Source organism: Lolium perenne, chromosome 2 (genome assembly GCF_019359855.2).
Source record: "Lolium perenne isolate Kyuss_39 chromosome 2, Kyuss_2.0, whole genome shotgun sequence".
Taxonomy (NCBI): Eukaryota; Viridiplantae; Streptophyta; class Magnoliopsida; order Poales; family Poaceae; genus Lolium; species Lolium perenne.
In genome coordinates this window covers 8,562,802-8,581,607 of record NC_067245.2, presented here as the reverse complement: position 1 = coordinate 8,581,607, position 18,806 = coordinate 8,562,802, and the positions used below count along the sequence as shown (strand labels likewise).

Here is an 18,806-nt window from a genome sequence, read left to right as displayed (position 1 = left end):
TTGGTCGGGTTAATGAAGAGAGCAATCTCAAGAAATTACTTGTTCAAATAAATGATGAATCCAGTCAGCCATACGATGTTATATCGGTTGTTGGTATTGCCGGTGTTGGTAAGACTGCACTAGTGCAGAGAGTGTATAACCACTTCCATGATACATGTTACTTTGATCTCGCAGTATGGCTACATGTCTCAGATAAATTCGATGTTGGACGTCTAACAAAAGAGATGGCACAGTCAGATAATCTCAGCTTATCTGCTGACTTGAGCAAGATCAGTAGTTTAGATGAAGCACAGAAGATACTTCGGGATAAGCTGAATGGGAAAAGGGCTTTGATAGTCCTTGATGATGTATGGAATGAATTGAGTAGCCAATCGGAGAACCTATGCAAGCCCCTGCAGTTTGCCTGTAAGGGCAGCAAAGTCATAGTTACCACTCGTAGTAAAAATGTTGCAAGTATCAATGGAGCAACAGAGATGATGCACTTACATGGCTTAGAAGATGAAGACTATTGGGGTTATTTTTCACAATGTGCGTTTGGTGATGCAAATCCATCTGAATATCCACAGCTGGAAAATATTGGTAGACAAGTGGTGAAGAAGCTGGCAGGATCACCTTTAGCAGCAAAGGCAGTTGGGGGTTCATTGAAACTTAAGTTAGAAGAAAATCATTGGAGGGCTGTCTCTGGGAGCAAATTGTGGAAAATAGAGCAGAAGGAAGATGATATTATATCAGCATTGCGGCTGAGTTATGAGCATCTTCCTGACCATGGGAAGTTTTTTATGGGGAATCAAAGATGCTGCTTGTGAACCAGACGGAAGCAACAACTCAGTATCGAGAAAACATGAGCTCAATTAATCGGAGGAAACAAGGCTTGCCCCAATGTTTAACCAAGCAAGAACACATCGGTGGTGACTACAGAGCAAGCCATAGCATTTTCATCACTGGATTGCAGGAAGTGAGGAACAGGAGACCGGAGACCAGCGACGTAGATGAGTTTCTTACTTGGTGAGAGCGGTGGTCTCAGAGGCAGGCGTCTCCCGCCGCCACCGGAGACCACGTCAGCGACGGTGAACGGTGGATTAGTATAATGGCATCTAGCCCAACAGAATAAAAGAAAGATGGATGGTTACCTGCTGGACATCCGGAGAAGAGCTCGCCGCCGACAAAAGCCGGCCATATATCAAGTCGATGACTGCCGCGGGTCCAAATCAGTCTCGGAGCAGAGCGGCCTCTCCTCTCCTCTCCTCTCATCGCAAGAGTCCAAATCAGTCTCGGAGCAGAGCGGCCTCTCCTCTCCTCCCCTCTCATCGCAAGAGTCAAAGTCTAAGTCGTCACACACGACGCACGCGTTGGCTCAACCACTACTTGTACTTATAGAGTACAGTTTGACAGGTTTTGGAGTGGTTCAAATTTTGTGGAGGGAAGAAAGGTGGGGCGGGAAGAAGACTAAATTTCAGACCTCTGCTTTCCTCGTTGACTGCTAGGAAATGGAGCGACTGGGATTCGTTGGTACTGCATATCAATGACGTGGTGGGTGGAAGCCAAAACATTCCAGGATTAATGCACATGCATAGCGGCCTGGGTCGATTCATTTCCCTACTATTAACTGATTACAGTAGTAAATCATCGGGATGACATCCAAAAATATCGGAGCACCACCCTATGTTATAAGTACTCTGCTGGATGGAACTATAGGAAGTGAATCACCCCTTCCCTAATTATTTTCTTTAGGAATCGGTATTTCGCTGGCTCTAAATACTTACCAAAGGTTTAACTCGCTGGCTCTAAATACTTACCAAAGGTTTAACTCGCCGGCTCTAAATACCTGTCACAGGTTTAGTGAATCTAGACATATATTAGCCTATATTTTGCACTGTTGGCTCAACCTTACTTGTGTACTTATAGAGTACAATTTCACAGGTTTGGGAGTGATTCGAATTTTGTGGAGGGGACAAGGTGGGGCGGGAAGAAGACTATGGACCTCTGCTTTCCTCGCTGATTGATGTGAGAGATGGAGCAACTGGGATTTCCTTGGTGCTGCAGATTGATGATGTGGTGGGTGGAAGCCAAACGTCTGGAATTAATGCAAATTTAAAGTGCCTCAAGTTTGGTTCACAATATACATACATACACGGTAAATATGAAGCACCCAACTACTATACATAAATGAGTAAACCTGGATCAAAATTTCTCAAATACCGGCAGCAAGACAAGAATGATTGACAAGAATGATTCCTCCCATCACTTTGCATCAGCAATCAGTACAAAAAGGGAACAAAGTGTCGCTAACCCAAGTATCCAGTAAAAAAATCACCTCACCACAGCAATAGTCGATGCAATAGTTTTGATCACAGGCAACACCACCTGGGTCTACACAACAATAGTGATAATTCATCCAGTGTCAGCAACAACATCCAACACACATTGGCAATATGAAAGAGCGTCGCCTTCTTCCTACGCAGATCCTCTTCTCACCTTGACATGGTCCCCGGCTCTAACTCCATCAGCGACAGGATGTAGCCTCCATCACCTTCAGCTCTGACACGGCTATGCCCACCCACCTGGCGCATTTACATGTCCACCTTTGCGTTCTTCAGCTCCACCACTCGCCCTGCCTTCACTGCGTCCACTGCAGCAACACCAGAAGGATTTCTAATTACTTACATGACAAGTAGTATCCATGTGCAATTTCACACATGCAAGCATTTGAACCAAATGCATCACATCCAAATTACATAATAAGTAACAGTATTTGCCTGGAAAAGAAATTTTAAGCAACTCAACAATGTACAAACTGTCACTACTCCAGACGACTCACCAATGTTGTACAAGATCTCAACCTAATTCATGAACTCCATGGGCAAATGGTTAAAGCTGCTGTCCAGAAAGACTTCAATATTTCAATAGCCCAGTCCACTTAAAAGAATTGAATTTCAAGGTAAGTGCAAAGGCATGCAATAGTCATCAGAATGTTGCGTCAAACCCAACATGCAAAAACAATCTTTACAAGCATGAAAATAGTCAGAACAAAAATTCCAGCTTTGCCGATTCAGTGACATGTTAAATTATTTCTCATGCTTACAGATCATTGCTTTATTCAAATAAAAAACAAGACCAGCCAAATATTAGCCCGCTTTGGGCACAAACAACACTGGACCTTTTTGCTAAACGTGTCATCTCAAGTTTCCAGAAGCAAACCATATCTAATCATTTTCCCAAAGATCCCAGACTTGGGGACACCTAATAGTTTGAACATAACTGGTGAAAGTACCACTAATGATTGATAAAACAACATGGATATATATGCAAAAAAAAAATCTCCACAATACATAATATATTTTACAATTGATAAAACTACCAGTTCAGCTTTGTACAAAGCTAGCCATTGGGCCTCATCTATGGACTTGGTCATCCATGGTATCCACCATCTAACCTCAGCAAAGGAAACATGTATATGGATCATGACTTGGGAAACCAGTGATTAGAGAAACTGAGTGTTCTTACCTGAGGTGGGCGCCTGGACAACATGTCGACGTGGGGCCACTGTGACAAGTTTGCGCCCTGGAAGGGAGGATCGTCGGACTCCCAGCCATAGGCCAGCAGTGATCTTCCAATCAGATCACAACACTAGAGGTCACAACATATGTCCTCAATGACGAGCTGCACGAAAAAATCGACAGTTAATCAGATAAGATTTCTTCAATGCCGTTGATAATGAGTGCACGAAAAAGTTGACAGATATTATACTATCACTTCCAGGATACATGAAAAGGCAGAGTGAATGATAAGAGTGGCACAACAAATGAAGCTACAAACAACTAACACGCAAGTTTTCAGTCACTTTGACGTATTTGGTTGCTTGAAGCAGCAAAACACATTGCTCGAGCATAGCATTGAGCAAACAAACAACACCCTCAGACTGCAACATATGTGCAAAGAACATGACTGGCCCAACGCCATGCAACACAAGCATGGCAACTAATAAGCAAACTAATAGAAGCGTTTACACATAACTAATTAGGTCATATAGTGGGGGAATGCATAGGTGAAAAGGGGACTAAGGTAGCGGCAAAATGTGAGACACAAGGTACTAGCATCTAGCTCAAAAACTATTGTCCAGAGGAGCTGCTCACAACCGAAATAAGTCACTTCTAAAGAATTTCATGCTTGATCTATTACCAAGTGATGGAGTCAACAAATTCAGACGAAAATCAAGCTACTATTCTACCAAATTTCATGGGAAAATTAGCCAGCAACTTGCTAGACCATCCAGACCTTAGCCTGAAAAAACAATACACAACACACAACTAGATAACAAACTATGTTTAGGCACGACATTGCAGCAACCTGAAACTTCAATTGTGTCACTAGGAAGTCTTTCATCACACTTGTACGAACCAAAACACGAAATGAAACACCACATCGCTAAATCACACATGGCATAAGGCACATACCTAGTATATAATTTGTTCATGAAAAATAACACAAGATCGACTAAGGAAAATGATGCCATTAAACTGAAGGTGAACCAGTAGCTCACCGGAGATCATGTAGCCGAGGCTGAACATCACCGCCAATCCAAGAGCACATGGGAGCCGGAAAACTGAAGGTGAACCAGTAGTTCACCGGAGAGCATGTAGTCGGGGCCGAACACCACCGATGACAAGCCGAGGAGGTAGTCCAAGCCGGGGGCCAAATCAAGCACACATCCTCTCAGGCTAGAGATGAAAAAACAACGCTGTGGTGTAGAACTTGGAACAATGTGCTCAGCTTTTTTCTCTTCATCCTTTCCTGTGACATACCAAACCTGAATTACCTGTGAAGAAACAATACATGTAAAGCCGGGGAAGTTGCTTTCTAATAATGATAATATGAAGAAATGAATATACAGTGCCACTTTACTCCACCAAGAAATGAATATAAATAGATAAAAATAAAATCCATTGATCATGGACATCATCTTCTTTCAACTTGGAAAAATTATTATTGTTATGAAAACAACAATCATATCAACTGTTTGGGTGATGTCGATGCCAACTAAATTGTTATATTGTTGATTTAAGCACTACAATATCTCCAATTCAGATCATCAACTTAGTTTAAAAAAATGAAAGATTTAAGTGATTTGGAAAAGTTATTTTGAACTAAGGATGCTTCTGGATATGCTCGGATATTTCATAAGAGAAATTAAAGTATGTCATTGAGAACAAAATTAGACTACAGAGTCACAAACCATCAATAACCTGACTTTGATTAAAAGGACCACAGAGTCACAAACAGACCTACGAGACAAGGACCTTCTAATGGCAGAAGCACGTCCATGAAGCCAGGCAGCATTAAACTAGGGTCGTCCTCTTGGCTGCCGGTCCGTGCTGTAAGAAGGCCTGAGCATAAGGGAACGTGGCGTGGCAGCGCCACTGGAAGCTCACTACCACTGTCCTGAGGCTCGTTGTTGTTCAATGAGTTTCTTGAGCTTGGGTTTCCTACCCTTCCTTTTCACCTTCTCGTCACCGAGTGGCCATGACAGACAATCCTGAAATAACATCACAAGTAAAAGTCAGGCATTAACAACGAAATCAAAGTATGTCCGGATAAATAAAGTGCATGACGTGAGGAACAGGAGTTAGCACATAAGTAGACAATTCAAAGCTTTAGATTCATCCAAATACCTCAAATTATATGTACCTATGTTATTCCTGATAAACTTTCAAGTTGCTCAGTTGATTAAGTTAGATGCTAATATTAATTTGTCAGCCCAGGTCAGAGGGATTAATTTCACAGCTGACACCAACAATAACAAAAGTAGCTGCATATGACAGTTCTGGTGCGGCCGTGCCGAAGTTAACCGGACTTCGGGGAATAGCAGAGCACGCATAGTACCGACAAGAGCTAGAGTAAAAGTATGAAATGTGCAACATATGAAACTACTTGAACACTTGAAACCCTTAGTTATAACAAGCTCAAAATAATATTTGAGCTATCGGCGAACAAGGACCCTAAGGATCACTGATAAGATCAAAGCTCCATGTTGATTTTAGGGCCTCAATAATTCTAAGCTTCAAGACATTTTTAGAACAAGTCTTAAAAATATTCGATGCTTATCTTGTTTAGCACATACTCCCGTCAGAAAAACATCACATCCCAGGTCATTCTGGTGCACCTGACCAATGGATTTATGCCCCTGACACTACTAATCTTGTTCAGTACATACTCCCATCAAAAAGCATGCTGCCTGGCATTATCTGGCGGCAAATGCTCCCCCAAGCCACATCAGGGGCATAGTGCTATGGTTCCAATAACTTAGACAATGCGCAACGCAGAGGGAATATCATCAGTAAGAGCTAAGGTGATGAGCTCGGTGATTATTCATTAAACAATTTAGTAATAAACTTATATTGTAAGATCCAGGCGAGAATAGATAGTGCCAATAGACGGTGATCAAACAAACATCAAACTCCTTAAGTAAATTAAGTTCATATATGCACACAAAGTTGATTATGAGATAGGACAATACAATGATACAACCATTTGATGAAACACGGAATTGCCTATATTTCAGAGAAGCTTTAGGCCATTACTAATCACCAATGAAACGAATAAAGTCAGGAGATGAGCTCACCATCCTGCATACATGTATTTTGCTTTGGTTATGTCTTGTGTACCAAGCATGTAAGTTTTTGACATATCCGTAAAAGTAAAGTTGAATAGCTTCTGAATCTTCTTTTCCCGTTTTCCAACAATTCTCCTTGGATATGATTCTTTCGCCAGAAGGCTCCATCCTCTTCTCCAGAACCATCGACTGCTGATTGACCTTCCTAGTCGTTCTGGAAGCACATCAAACACAAAAGAGATAAATTTCGACTTAGCATGTGTGCCCGTTGCTTTAGCTAAATGAAAGACACATCACGAAAGAGAAGTTATGGGTATGGAAATCACGATATCTATAGACAAGGGAGAAAGTGCATATTGACCCGGAGGTATTACCAAAGATATGACTTATCCTTGGATGAAAAGTGCTGGCGTTCAAGCTCCTCAAGTTAATACCTGAGATTCCTCTTCTGTACCTTCTATTGAGTTTGCTGTCCCTCCTTTCTACACATGAGAGCTGTAAGGTCAGTATTTATTGAGAGGAAGATACCACAAAAATGCCGTAAGGTACCAACCAATTTTGTTCAGGATTGTCAAGGTCAACAAGTAAAATGATAATGTGAAACCGAAGCGTTAGTTTAGCTTTATGTGGTGCTATTGATTCTGGTTAACTAATAAAGAACACATGAGAAACATATGAAGCATGATAACCATCAGTTTGGATTTGCTCTCTTGGTGCAACAGTACCAGCAGCGGACAAACTTCAGAAAATCAAAGCGGGTACACTTGTGCAAAGTAGCTATTGAGGCACCAAACAATGAAAATAGTCGGTTGCTTTATACTACACCTTATGAATTCTAATCCTAGTATGATATGAACCTATCAATCTAGGATGAATCCGGACTTACTACATGTCCAGGATCCAACAGGACATCTCCTATTCCGATCCAAACTACTGCTAAGCTGCAGGTTGTACTGTTGCTGGCTTGGGCTTCCTCCTGCTAAAGTGTATTCCCCATGTGACATGATTTCACATTATTACCGTTTTAGTCAACATGAAAACTAAGCAGATCCTACAAATCGAAATGAAAACAAGGGCATACAGAAGTTGGACATACATACTTTAAGTGCAATATACCATGGTTGATATCGATCTAAAAACAAAACACAGCTGATAGCTATTTGTTTCAAAAAAAACTAACAGTTCAGTAAGTCATTTATAGTTAGCATACCGGAATCCTAACGTCCACAAATACTACACATATACGTCAACAAAGCTATTTGTGATGGTGATACATATTTTTCAGCGGTGACAGAAATATATCAGAGCTCTAGTTATGCACAATTAAAACATAGAAAGTACATTACAAGCTCATGGATCTTACCATGATTTCGAAAGCATGGGATAAGTAATCTTTGATGCCGTCCTCCCAAAGGTCACCTGGATGATTTTGTGACTGTAGTTGTACCCAACTGCTCAAAATAAACATGCAGGTGAGTTTTCTTCTCACCAAAGAGAATACACGACATGAATGTTGATAATGCAACTATTAAAAATCGTATTCACACAAGGATCTTCAAAAATACAGCATTTACTACATATCAAAAATACTTATGGGATGGATAAGGAGTATGTTATTCAGAAAATAGATAGCAAATAATAAACACAATGGGAGGACATTGATTATACAAGAACACCAAATTTCAAATTGATATGGCAAGAGACAAGCTACAGCAGACAGAGAAGTTCCCAACCTTGCAAACTGGTTATTGAATTCCCTCAGGTGATAACTGGCGGCCTCAACCTGTCAAGAGTCTAGAGCAGGAGGTTCTGCCATTAGATGCTGATGGGGATACTCTGCCTTGTGAGCGTCCATTACCAACTCTCTTACTTGATATCTGCAGCATGACAATAACAAAATAATTAGGGGCAGATTCTACAACAAGATGAACCAACAGAAATATCTAACAAAAAATCATAATAGAGTCTCACACGGAAGCAACAATCATAAAAGAAAATGTATACATCAGCACTGCTATGTGACTGTAAATCTGTCATTCGCCAAAGAACAATAATAAATCTATCATGCACCAAAAAACCTTGCGCAGATAAAGCAATTGGAGCCACACAAACAATCCCAAAACTTGCCCGCTTGATCCCTAATTATTCCTTCATCAAATTCTGCACCAACGGAAGCTAACATGAGCGACTAAAACAACAAAGGAGATAGGTTTTCTCCAGCAGATTGGTGGACTGATCCACTTAATCATCAAACCATGCAAGCGTGAGTACCAAGGCTAAAAACACTATCACAACATAGATATAGCACATCAACATCTACACAACTGCTGTAATTTTTTCTTCCCGTGAGATATAAGCTCCAAAACTATTTTACATCTACACTAATATAAAAAGCACAAAAGGGGCTGGATCCATATAACATCAACCGCACGATTACGAACTAACGCTTCAGAGTGACCCAATGATGCATCAGTTTAAGCATACCCCGGTAATCATCACCCTTAATCACCTAAATCTAATGACCGGGATTAGCCTAATGATGTAGTACCAATTTCCACACCGCACGCCGACGTCATTTGCCAATAATCCCCCGCCCACACAGACTGTCCAAAAAACTGCAGCATCCACTCAAAAAATAGAACTGCCCATCATCGAGAGCAGGACCATGCCACCACCTCCCGAGTCCTGGCCATCACGTGTTTCCCACCGCGCCACCTGAGGCGTCCCACCGTGCACTGCCAGCCCCGCAAGGTTCTGTTAACGTCGCCCAGTCCGAGGAGATCCTTGCACTCCTCGACGGCCAGAGTGCGGTTATCCCTTGGGGTGAGGTTTCTGTGGTGGAGAGGCACACATCCAACCGACAAGGCGACAGCGACCACGACTCTAAGGAGGCCATGCTCCGAGCGAGGCTCCACTCGCCGATCGCATCTAAGAAGCCGACAGATCTCATGGTTCTCTCTTGATTCCATCAGAAAATAATGTCAAATTTGCTCTTGACCAACACTAATGAATTTTGTTCAACGCTGGGTTTCAATAATCAGCGGATACTATTCCGATGGGAGAATGCACACCATCGTCAACCTTGGTCTGTTTATAACTAACATATGTCCGATTCTCATTTCTTACAATATGGCAAAGGATTGGTGGCATAGTGGACAATGGAGATGTGAGGTTGAGACTTGTGAAGAATGTAAAGGAGAAAGGGAATGAGCTCCACTATCTTTTTTTGGCAGGTATATGAGATCTGCTATCTATAGTATAGTTTGGAGATGTGTGGTAATGCAGCAATGGCTATAGAAAACATATATTTTTGTTTCAGTGTACGCATGTACAAACTCCGTAGAAGGGAATTAGATCCACTATCACTTTTTGGTGCTTAATTACTGGTGTTTAATTTTCAGTATACTATTTTTATATACATGGTTTGTATTGAGTAACTTTTCTTTATCACATCTCATTTCAAATAATACTGGACTCATACTGTCATACATAATGGTCTGCGATCCAACAAGAAGCTAGCAGACCAATTACAGATTACGGATACATTATTTTCTGATGTCCACAAGAATTGGAAAAACATTTAAATTTCGATGAATCATTTGATACTTGTTTTGCTAACTAGAAACATTGGATGGGACTCACATTAAAGCTGGGTAGAATCCTGAGAAAGAAGGCAATGCAATTGTACTTTGTGGCAGTGATATAGCTACCAGTGACCCATTTAAAGGCATTAGCTTGACAGAACTATTGATTTTTTCCTTTAGTGTACTATACAATAATATATTTGGAGCGTAATTTTGTTGAGTTCGTATCAGTCCAGACGAGAATGCAAGATTGCTAGTGACTGCAAGGGACCAGAAAATGTAACCAAAACGGAAACTAGGCAATGCCCAAGGGGGAAGTAGCTTTTTGTGCAACCAGTAGGAAACCGTTTATATAACAATAAGAAGGAAGCCGATTATCACAAGTAAAACCATCTGACACTTGGACATATTCACCAGGCAACAGAAAAGAAAACACCACGGCCATTGCACAAGGAATAGACATGAAGGAGGAGAGGGGCCTCACCGGGTAGGTGCAGGTTAGGATGTGGCCGACAGCAACAGGAACGGAGTTGTCTCCGGCAGCAGCAGGTCGGGGACGGAGTCGGCGGCCGCAGCTCAGGGAGGTTGTCTAGGAGGTCGGCGGCGGCCGGGAAAGCGACCACCATACTCCTCCTTGCCTCCCTGTGACGAGCTCCACGATGGCGGGACGCGGACGCCGTGGAGGAGGCCTTCCAGCGCCGGCCGCCCGTGCTGCTTGGGCCGTCGACCACAGCTGGTGCATCGAGGCAGGGAGGCGCCATGGCTGTGAGTGGGGAACCAGTGGGGCTGATGGGAATTGCCTGGGTGGGTGGGATTGGGGGTATCCGGTGGCCGGCCGGTGAACTGCGAGGCGGGGAGCAGCACCGTGCGAGGGGGGGGGTGGGTGGGATTGGGGTGGCGAGGGAATCTCGTGGGTGTGGTGGGGTGGCCGGCCGGTGAACTGCGACGGCGGCGGCGGAGGACGATTGAGTGAGAGATGGATAGGAGAAAGGGGATTGTGAGGTGAGGTCATGCGCTGTGCGTGCCTTGTGAGGTGAGATTTTGTTGCTCCGAGTTAATAATCGCGTCCTCTTTTTACTGCCAAGTCGGCCATTTTTTTTACTCCGTAAAAATATGTGTTGTTGATTCACAAATCAGCCGATTAGATTTGGTAACTCACAAATCATGGTATTGTACAATCATAAATTTCTCCTAATCAGATCGGCTACTTGTCAATACTGGTTTATTTTTTCATGGAGGGAACAAATACCATAATATCCGGGCTGGCTCCTCGGATTTTGGTTTGTCCGCTTAATTATTATTGCCTCTCCCTCCTAGACGCTTTGCCTACCCGGGTTAATGACTCTCCAATCTTTCTCTCTTCCCGGTAAATTTCTATTAATACAGCATGCAATGCCAGCTTCCGTGCTGGAGTAGTAGAGAGAAATCAAAATGGCCATATCGCTTGATTTTAGGGGCATTAATAGTCTACTTTTTTTAATTATTACTCCAACATATATTTTTGAAAAATATGAGGGGATTTGGATACCCAAACGGAGGGAGCCCTTCCATGCATGCACTACCTAGGGCAATTAGGCCTTCAATTGCAGCTTTGATCAAGGTGTTGGAATAAATCTTCGTTTCCATTCATGTACTACATATACCATGTGATGCCTGATTTGCTATCATATGGTTGTATGCATATGGGTCTATATATTTTATATAAACAAACTTTTTTTAGAACCAACCGGTGTTTGGATGGTTAGGAAGGCAGTGGTACCTCTAGCACACCAGAGTTCAAATTTCAGGTTTGATACTTTGGTGTCTCAGAAAGACGGAGTATTGTAAGAGATGAGGTTCCGTCAACAAAGAGACTCGACTCCAATGGTGACTTCATCAATCTCGAAAATTGTCGGATGACCCAATCTCTCGGTGGTGCTCATAGGAGTAGGGTGTGTGCACGCGTAGGCGAGTGTATGTGTTTCGCAAAAAGAGTTTTTTCTTCAGAGAACATGGGCGAGGTTGAACACCATAGTTAGCGTTCTTCCGCCGCCGATGAGTCGACGATGTCATGAGAGAAATGAGGAGAAGCATTGTTGTCGAAGCTGATGGTTCCATGTTGACACCTGCCCTTCCCGGTGTAGTCTGCTCACAAAACCATCGTTGAACCGGGCCATACGTCGGCTCCGATGATCAACCTAGCATAGCATGTACAATGATACGAGGCGAGCTACGACATGGCCTTACAATCCATATATCCTCGACCGGACCCCTCAGGAATAAAATCTCTCTGTTCATAGTCATCGCTTCCATGTGTCGCATCCTTCGTCACGTGCTCAACATCGTCAACAAATATATGTTGTTGTACTCGCACACTACCTCACTAACACAAAATACTGACTCAACTCCTCAAGATCGACAACTACACCCAGAACCCACCCATGCCAAAGAAACAAAGAGTGGTGAGCTTTCATGCGAGATGAAGGTGGTGAACGCAGGGTCTGGAAAGTCCAAACATATAGACCTTAAAACCCTCCCCACTTGCCAATGTATATATAAGCAATGAACCTAAGTTCTAGAACTTTTAAAGCATAATTGATATTACTTATGGAATAATGGTGCTCTCAAAAAAGCACTTCAATGGTATAGCACATAAAGATAACACAAATGAATTTTTAGACCTTAAACTACCGTGCTTGCTTTGACTTTAGCTTTGACCTATGGAATTTTGCATATTAAATATTGAGCTATGTAAAAGATTTTACTCACGATCATCGTTGGAGATGATATATGTGCATCGGTGTTGTGATTTCATCACCCTTGACAATCATTGGTGTCGGAGCCATCATACACTGTTGTCATCATTGTTCTTAGTTTATGCCAAGGGTTAGTTAATAGCTATAATTTATTTGCCACATATTCTTTTGGTTCATTTATTTTCTGTTTCAGGATTTATTACCTATTATTTCCTGTGCCATTAGGTGTTTTTATATTATCCTAGTATAAACATCGATATATCGCTCGTTGACCACAACAAGGATGGCAAGATATAGTCACCATCCACATATTGTTGGTTTGAGCACCCTTGTAGTCATCCATTTACGACAATGTACACCCGGGTCTTGGCTAAGTGCACACTTATATCTTGTAAATCTGGTCGGCGTTATCACCACTATCTACAAGAATTAAGTTCAATATTAGTCCATCACTGTCGGTGGTGGCCCATGTGTGTACTGAAGCCATGTGTAAAAAAAACCTTTCTTTACTACAGTGGCAACTTTTTTACAAGGCTTTACTTAGTAGTGTTTTGTACTTATATCGCAAGGCCTTTACGCCACCATCTATGACGCGTGTGTACATTGTCAGTGGTAATGTTGAGGACGCAACGCCCGACAACGACTAGGTTGCGCACCCATTGTCGCCGATGCCTTAGTTGTAGAGCTATTGGGGAGGTATGTTTAAAAGTGCATAACTTTTTTGCGATATAGTGTTTCTAGTTGTTTCACCAATTAATGATTTATACCTAAATTTGCATTAATGTGGACCTTTTGTTGGCCCGCGAACCGATCAATGTCAACTTTGGGCTTATGCTGTGGGCCTTGAAGGCATGAGAGAACTTTGACTCTTTTCGCCCCTCTATCCCTCAGGGTCTAGCTTAAGAGAAGCTATGTTATGATCACAGTGTTAGAAGCAGAGTTGTCTTGGCATCCCAGGGAGAGCCTTCAGCAACATGTTGTGTTTCAACCATGACGATGATACTTCGGTGCCGCACTGTCTCAGTCGTTAGTTATCTTTCGCCTTTTGCAAGAAGCACTCTAGCATAGTCATGTAGTCTCGGGTATGGAATGCCTTTTATCGACACTCGTATGTACCCTTGCGGTTGGCGCCTGCACCCCCCCCCCCCCCCCCGGTTTTTTGGTGGTGGTATTTATACACTCGTTGGCGTCATCGAATCTCCTAGAGCCTACCATATTGGCTCGAGGTTACCCAATGCGTTGTTTTTGGTTCATGGCTTCTTGGCCTGCGTCTGACTCCGCATGGCCTTTCATCGGTAACATGGGCATAATATCGATGCATGTGGCGTGGTCACGAATCTGCAGATCCTCCGCCATCACCGGGTCACGGTTACTTCGCTAAAGGCGTCTACACATAAGTACCCGATAATCCGTGCTATCTTTGAACTTGGTGTGCCACGACAGATTTTTGTCGACGAAACCTTTCCAAAAATGTCTCTTGGTGACAAGTGCAATGACGTGTATGCATATGTGCATGTTTGGACGTAGGTATATGTGGCGTGGTAGAAGAACTACGTGTATACGTAGTAGTGTATGCATCCATTCATTCCATGCATCGATTGCTACGCTCGTTCAACTCCTAAGGGCATCTCCAGCGACGCGACGCAAACGGTCGCTGAGTTGATTTTTATATAGCCTAGCACAAATTCCGTTGATGTCATTTGACACTAGTCAATACATGCTAGCTCCGCCCCCCTGATGTCCTCACCCTTGGACCCGCACTTACGGCAAGAGCGTTTGCATCTAGGGGTCTAATTATCTACTCCTTTGGGATCTCCCTCGATTGTTGGCGCATGTTGTTGACGAGGGCGTCGATCTTGATAGTGACGGGTTTACGCCAACTGGGTATGATTGTAGGCGAGGTGGGGGCGGACGACGTGAATGCACATACTTGCCGCACCCGAAATCTCTTCACCCATGTACGAGCTAGTGAATACGCGATGTGCTCTCTGTGGCCAAAAAAAAAAACATAGATATGTGCATGGAATATAGACATTTTGTATAGGCTATGCATGGAACCACGTCACTGTGATTGCTTTGCCTATACGGCTATACACATGCAAAACAAGCGCCAAACAAAAATAACAATGAAAAGGAGCGGTAACCATTTTATTTGAGAATAAATCTGCTAACCAATCAAATCAATGTACACGGAGAAGAAAATAGATGAAAAACTGCCGCAGGAGAGAAAGTGGGCTGCGTTTTCTGCTTCTTTTTTGTTTTCGTTTTTTGGAGGAAGAGAATAAGCTCGATTAAAACAACCCCAACACCCAGATCAAACGCCACCAGCCCCAGCCATCCTCCGGCGACGCCCCATCTCCACAAGCCCCGGCCATCCTCCGGCGCCGCCCCGTCTCCACAAGCCCCGGCCATCCTCGCCTCCCCCGTCCCCACCTTCCCTCCGACCCAGTTCCACCGCTCCCGAGGTCCAGCACCAGATCGCTGCCGCCGTCCAAGACTCGCCGCCGGGAGGAACGTCGCATCACAGACCATGGCGACGCGGCCGGCTGGCTCGCCGGTGCCCGCGTGCATCCATGCGTGCGGCGCCGTCGAGCTGGCCGGACCGGGTCGCGTGGCGCTGCATTCCGGCGATGTGGCACCGGCCACCAGGACGCGCCGGCGGCGGCGATGTGAGCCACGGAGGTCCGTCGTCCTTGACGCGCTGCGAGGAGCCACGGGATGATGTGGCTCCGGTGTTTGGTAGTCCCTGCCAGACCGCCGATTCGAACAACCGCGGCTCACCGGACTTCCTCGACCGCTGATGTCTTTGGAGGGGGCCGTGGTCGCGCCGGGTTTGTAAACCGGTTGGCCTATCCACGTCTTGCAGGAGGTCGCCCCAAGACCACCGCTGCGATCATTTGGCCGCCATTAATGAAAGGTTGAGTCTCTGTTCTTGGTTCGTCTGCATTAGGCCTCTGTTAACGTGGATTCACAAACTTGTTTAGCAGCTGCGATTAGTTAGACAACATTAGGCTTGTTTGATTGATGTCCTGCAATTAAGCCCAGATGTGCTAAAAAAGAAAAGCAATTGGATTTTGTTAATTCAAAATTCACCAGCACATATTCAGAGAAGTAGTATAAGTAGCCCAGTACCACGAATTAGCTAATTTCGGAGAAGCCGATGTACTGCTGTAGCATTGGTTGAGGTTAAGAAAGAAGAACCAGGACCAAATAGTCCATCAGCTTTTGTGTATTCTTGATTTGAAGGACAAACAGAGGTCCCTTGTCCTTTGAATCTTTTAATCCGAAATTCATCAGGATATATTCAGAGAAGTAGTATATGTAGTACAGTACCACAAATTAGCTAATTTTAGAGAAGGCCATGTAGTGCTGTAGCATATGTTGAGGTTTAGAAAGCAGAAGCAGGACCCAAAACACTAGCAGGCTATGCTTGTCGGTCTTCATTTGAAGGACAAACGGCAAGCATTACTTGGTACATTGAGGTTTTTATCCTGGTATAGCACATGCATCCTGATGTTTTGTTAGTCCAGTTACAAAACATCGTAGAAACTTGCACTTTGTAGATATATTGCTGATGTTTCGTCTTTGGAGGCGGCCGTGGTCGCGCCGGATGTGTAAACCGGTTGGCCTGTCCACGTCTTGCAGGAGGTCTTCCCAAAACCACCGCTGCGACCTTTAGGCCGCCATCCATGAAAGGTCGAATCTTTGTTCTTGGTTCTTCAGCATTAGGCATCTGTTGTAGTCCTCTGTTAACGAATTTGTTTAGCAGCTGCGATTAGTTAGATATCATTAGGCTTGTTTGATTGATGTCCTGCAATTAAGCCCAGATGTGTTAAAAAAGAAAAGCAATTGGATTTTGTTAATTCGAAATTCATCAGCACATATTCAGAGAAGTAGTATAAGTAGTCCAGTACCACGAAGTAGCTAATTTCGGAGAAGCTGATGTACTGCTGTAGCATATGTTTGAGGTTTAGAAAGAAGAACCAGGACCCAATAGGCCATCAGGTTATGCCTGTGGGTCTTCTCATTTGAAGGACAAAGAGAATTCCTTCCTCCTTGATGCGCTGCGATGAGCCACAGGATGAGGTGGCGCCGGTTTTGGGTGATCCCTGCCTGGCCGCTGATTCGAATAGCCGCTCCTAATCGGACTTCCTCGACAACTAGTGTCCCCGATGCCCTTGGTGTGGACCATGGTTTGCTCATGTGTAGACCGGTTGACATGTCCATGTCTTGCAGGAGGTCACCCCAAGGACAACCACTGTGACCTCTAGTCAGCCATTAAATTCCTCATCGTCTTTGAAAGGCTGAACCTTTGTTCTTCGTTCTTCAGCGTTAGGCCTCTGGTATGGTCATCTTTTAACGTGCGTTCACAAATATGCTTAGCTTTAGCAGCTGCGATTAGTTTGACATCATTAGGCTTGTTTGATGCCCTGTAATTAAACATAGTTGTGTTAAAAAGAAAAGTGATGGAATCGTTTAATCCGAAATTCATCAGGATATATTCAGAGAAGTAGTATATGTAGTACAGTACCACAAATTAGCTAATTTTAGAGAAGGCCATGTAGTGCTGTAGCATATGTTGAGGTTTAGAAAGCAGAAGCAGGACCCAAAACACTAGCAGGCTATGCTTGTCGGTCTTCATTTGAAGGACAAACGGCAAGCATTACTTGGTACATTGAGGTTTTTATCCTGGTATAGCACATGCATCCTGATGTTTCGTTAGTCCAGTTTCAAAACATCGTAGAAACTTGCACTTTGTAGATGTATTGCTGATGGTGTCGATGCCTTTTGCACTAGCCATACATAACTCATCTACTAGCTAGGTATTATTTCCCTGATTTGATCTCACGTCGATATCTTATTTTGCTGAAACAGGCCATATTGATTAAGAAACGGCACGAGAAGAAGGCATACTGAGCCCTGTGTGCACTGGGGTTGGTCTTCATGGCGAGGAGGACGAAGCCGAGGCAGCAGCGACTAGTTGTTGCTGCTGCTGCTGCTGTTGCTCTTGATGGTCAGTATGCATGGAGTTCCTTTTGCTGTAATTTTGTTGCTGGAAAAGTTCACCTGTGGAGTTTGGAATTGTTTGTGCATTATGTACTCGAGCTGAATTGATTGTGTTTTTAGATCGAGGCTGTGCTTAATGCGTTTTTGTTTTTCATTGTCTTCTGAATGTCCTAGGAAGAGCAAAAGGACATGTCTTGCGGACATACTTGCTGATTAGCCTTTGTTGATGTTCATCTACTTTGCCTTGGCATTCGTTTTTGTGGAATTTCTGTTTATTTAGACCTTTCATGGAATTTCTGTTTTGTTAGATTGGTGAGTCGAGTGGGACTGTGTGTTTATTAGCGGCTGTTATTTACGAGTCTTCTTTGGCTCCCATGTGTTTAGGGAAGTTTCTTGTTCTCCCTCTCTGTGATTTCTTAGTATAGTGTACATTAGTTGACCATCTAGTATCTCTACTCGTAGTGTGATGTATAGTTATTGAATTGAGCAGAGGAGATGAATTATAGCATACGGAAGGTAGTGGTAGCTTGTGAGGGAGAAAAGAAAAAGGAGTTGATTAACTGAAGAAGCCAGCCGACCCAAGAAGAAGAAGCATCGCGAATTAATTAATTAATTCCCAGCGTGCGAAGCGACAATTAAGAGCGGAGGAGGGATTGGTTTGGTTGGAGAAGAAAATGAAATTAAAAGGCAGGCGATAGTGATACGTGTCTCGGTTTCGTTTCCCGGCTGGCGATTCATGCCTTGCGCTTTTTCGAGAAGAACGTTTTTTTCTTTCAAAAAAGACGGTGTCGATTCCCACCAACGGTTAATAATTAATTGCCCACACAGCGAGCCCAAATCGGCTTTCCCACCAACCATTGGCCGGTAAGT

The 18,806-nt window shown here is 43.6% G+C and overlaps 3 long non-coding RNA genes across 8 annotated transcripts; 1 reads left to right on the top strand and 2 right to left on the bottom strand.

The window, feature by feature from the left end:
- Positions 1-2,219: 2,219 nt before the first annotated feature.
- On the bottom strand, positions 2,220-5,689 carry LOC127331079 (uncharacterized). Of its 6 annotated transcripts, none has more exons than XR_007869575.2 (6): positions 5,283-5,689; positions 4,541-4,816; positions 3,505-3,660; positions 3,359-3,428; positions 2,819-2,877; positions 2,220-2,629 (listed from the first exon to the last, which is right to left on the bottom strand). It is a non-coding gene; the product is annotated as an uncharacterized lncRNA (long non-coding RNA). The 6 variants fall into 6 exon arrangements; XR_007869573.2 differs by having other exon boundaries at positions 2,819-2,874; XR_007869571.2 differs by lacking the exon at positions 3,359-3,428 and having other exon boundaries at positions 2,819-2,916; positions 5,283-5,678.
- A 1,300-nt stretch (positions 5,690-6,989) lies between these two features.
- On the bottom strand, positions 6,990-11,224 carry LOC139835119 (uncharacterized). The gene is made up of 4 exons (XR_011750824.1): positions 10,679-11,224; positions 8,344-8,487; positions 7,974-8,061; positions 6,990-7,092 (listed from the first exon to the last, which is right to left on the bottom strand). It is a non-coding gene; the product is annotated as an uncharacterized lncRNA (long non-coding RNA).
- A 3,924-nt stretch (positions 11,225-15,148) lies between these two features.
- On the top strand, positions 15,149-18,243 carry LOC127331081 (uncharacterized). The gene is made up of 2 exons (XR_007869576.1): positions 15,149-15,846; positions 17,805-18,243. It is a non-coding gene; the product is annotated as an uncharacterized lncRNA (long non-coding RNA).
- The last annotated feature ends 563 nt before the right edge of the window (positions 18,244-18,806 follow it).